Source organism: Gavialis gangeticus, unplaced genomic scaffold (genome assembly GCF_001723915.1).
Source record: "Gavialis gangeticus isolate Ggan-Ray unplaced genomic scaffold, GavGan_comp1, whole genome shotgun sequence".
Taxonomy (NCBI): Eukaryota; Metazoa; Chordata; order Crocodylia; family Gavialidae; genus Gavialis; species Gavialis gangeticus.
Window position 1 is genome coordinate 9,491,644 of NW_017728996.1, and position 3,349 is coordinate 9,494,992.

Consider the following 3,349-nt stretch of genomic DNA (forward strand, 5'->3'; position numbering starts at 1 on the left):
GACCACTCCCCTTGGACACCCGGCTCCCCTCCCCTCTGAGTCTTCAGCGCTTCTCCAACTATCCTCCTTAGCTCGTTGAAGTTCGCCCTCCTAAAATCTAGGGCCACCACCTGACTGCTTGCCTTTGCTACCTTGCGCTGAATGGTGAATTCTAGCAGGCAGTGGTCACTGTCGCCCAGGGGGTCAAGCACCCGCAGCCCCCTCACCAGGTCGTCGCCCGTGGCCAACACCATGTCCAACAAGGCATCCCCCCTGGTGGGGCTGTGCACCTCCTGGGTTAGATGAAGGTCCTGGACTCTCTCCAAGAACCTGCGTGAGCGCTCGGACCTAGCCGACTGCTCTTCCCAGCAGATGTCTGGGAAATTCAGGTCCCCCATGACTACCACATCCCTAGCTTTTACTACCTCAGTGAGCTGACCCAAGAATTCCTGGTCAAGCTCCTCTGCTCCTCTAATGTGTCCACACCATAATGTGTGTGCAGGAAGGCTGGGTTTTTTTTCTAGGAAATAATCAATACAGGGAAAGGTGTTTGGGTTTCTAGGTTTTGTTTTGGGGGAGGGAGCTGATAGAAGAAATTATTACTTCTACAATTATTACTACTACTACTACTATTCACACCCTATTCAGAAAGACTGATAGAGGATAACAAAGTAAAGGAACAGAGAAGTGTACTTTTATTACAGGTGGTAGCTACAAATTACTGTGACAGTGAGACATTTGTATTTCCATCAACTACAGATGATTCAATGAAAGCCCTACACTTTTTACAAGAGGGAACTTCTAACAATGCACAGGACTGCCAGTTGGTGCACAGGTATTTTCTACGTGGCTTCCTGTGTATGGATCTCACAGTGCTTAACCTGCATCCAAACACCACAATGAGGTACAAAATCCTTCTCATTTCACAGAGGATATAGAAGAAAATTAAAATGATTAGCCAAAGATCAGATGACAGATTCTACAACCTTGCTAGGTAAACTGGTCCCATGCTTAAAAATCTTTAGAGTTAGAAAGTTTTTCCTAATACCTAACCAAAAGGAAAGTTCCCTTGCTGTAATATTTCTTGGCCTATCCTTAATGGAGAGAAAACAGTCTTCAATCAGTTCTGTCTTATTGATTCCAGGCCATTTTTCCAATTTATCAAAATAATCTTGAAATCTAATCTTGTCCTAATTTTCCCAAGTATATTCCATCATCCACATCACTAACGAAAACACTCAATAGTCCTGAATGCAGCAGTGACCTCTTCTGTGCATATAAGGCCACACTTGATTTGTGGCCTCAGCTTGTTAGTGAACTACTGATTACTTGTGTAGGTAACAGGTGAGAAGTATCAACTGTTGATACCTAGTTTTTAAATTTAGCTGATGACTTCTGTTCTGTTTTTTTTGGAGACAACTGTACAAAATTGAAAATAGCCTTATAATATGAGCCTCACAAGATGAACATGGGCCGACAATGTGAGGTCATGGTTGGCAGGGCTAACCGGACCTTGTCGTGCATCCACAGGTGCATCTCGAGTAGAGCCAAGGAGGTGATCCTCCCCCTCTATGCGACGCTGGTCAGGCCACAGCTGGAGTATTGTGTCCAGTTCTGTGCGCCCCATTTCAAGAGGGATGTGGACAACATGGAGAGGGTCCAGAGGAGGGCCACCCGCATGATCCGGGGACAACAGGGCAGACCCTACAGTGAGAGACTGCGGGACCTGAACCTATTCAGCCTCCACAAGAGAAGGCTGAGGGGGGACCTGGTGACCGTCTATAGACTCACTAGGGGGGACCAGAAGGGTTTGGGGGAGACGCTGTTTCCCCTGGCGCCCGCTGGCATAACAAGGAGTAATGGGCACAAGTTGATGGAGAGGAGGTATAGATTGGACATCCGCAAGAACTACTTCACAGTTAGGGCGGCTAGGAGCTGGAACCAACTTCCAAGGGAAGTGGTGCTGGCCCCTACCCTGGGGGTCTTTAAGAAGAGGCTGGATGCCTACCCGGCTGGACTCATTTGAGTCCCGTTTCTTGTTTTTGGGGTTTTTTGTTGTTCTCCCGCCCTGGCGGGGGGTCGGGCTAGAAGATCTACTAGGTCCCTTCCGACCCTAAATCTATGAAACTATGAAATATTGTGTGGTTATTGCACAGAATCTATCTATATTACTGTTGCATCTTTTGCAGTGTGCAAGCCTTGTGACTACTGTACTGCTAAATAATGAATACATGTCACAGAGAGAAATTAGAACTGTAGTATCATTTTATTAAGTGAGCCTAATATTATTTTAACTTCTTGTGAAAGCTGAGTACTGAATGCCTCCCACCACACCTTGCCACATGCTGACCTGAAGGATTTGTGTATTATCAAGATGATTCTGCACTACAAACAAACTTAAGTGACTCACACAAGTGTGGAAGAAGGAAGACGATCTTTAGGCTACCCCCAGTCTCTTCAAGCAGAAAGTGCAGAGCCCACCCTCAGGGAATCCATGCACAAGTACTAGGCCTGCGCGAAGCAGAAAGTATTTGCTTTGGATTCAGATTCGGCCAATTCAGAGGGACAAGTGATTAGATTCAGGGATTTGAATCACTGTCCCGATTCGATTCGGCCATAGACTATACAGGCGGTCCTCGATGCCGGGCACAGCTGCCTCTAGCTGGTAAGTCTGTTGTGGTGGGCTGAGGGGGGAGGGAAGCGGCATGGGGGGTGGGGCACAGATCAACACCCCCCACAGCAAGGGAGGGACTGGGGCTGGGACAAGCTGACCAGCCAGGGCAGGGGGCATGGGACTCAGGGAGGGGGGCTCCTGACACTGCTTACCACCGGTCTGAGAGCTGCTCTTCTGGTGGCTTTTGCCACTGGTCCGGGAAGGCATGGGGGTGGGCATGTGCCCCCGGATCCGTGTGAGGTAGGCTGGGCTGGGCTGCACTCTGGGAGGCTAGACCCAGCCGCCCGCTGCTCGGCTGTGCTCCACGGGGTAGGTGGAGCCAAGGATGTGCTCTGGGCGGCAAGCCCCTGTTGTCAGGCTGCACTGTGCGGGGTGGACAGAGCCAGGCTGCACTCCAGGCTGCGGCTGGGGCTAGTTGCCCAGAGTGCAGGCCTGGCTCCACCCGCCCTGTGGAGCGCAGTACGGCAGCGGGGCTAGCCTCCTGGAGCACAGCCAGGCCCAGCCTGCCCCGCACAGATCCAGGGGCACACATCTGCTCCCACGCCCTCCTGGATCAGTGGCGAGAACTGCCGGAGGAGCCTCCAGAAGAACAGCTCCCAGACCGGCAGTGCACCGTGATGGGAGCCCCTTGCCCCAGCTGGACAGCTTGTCCCAGCCCCAGCCCCAATCCCTCCCTCGCTGTGGGGGTGTTGATCT

General features: G+C 51.1%; 1 protein-coding gene across 3 annotated transcripts in view; it reads right to left on the reverse strand.

Annotated features, from left to right (window-relative positions):
- LRRC28 (leucine rich repeat containing 28) overlaps positions 1 to 3,349 on the reverse strand; it is a 96,105-nt gene that overhangs the window by 80,902 nt on the left and 11,854 nt on the right. The gene's annotated exons all lie outside the window — the stretch shown is intronic.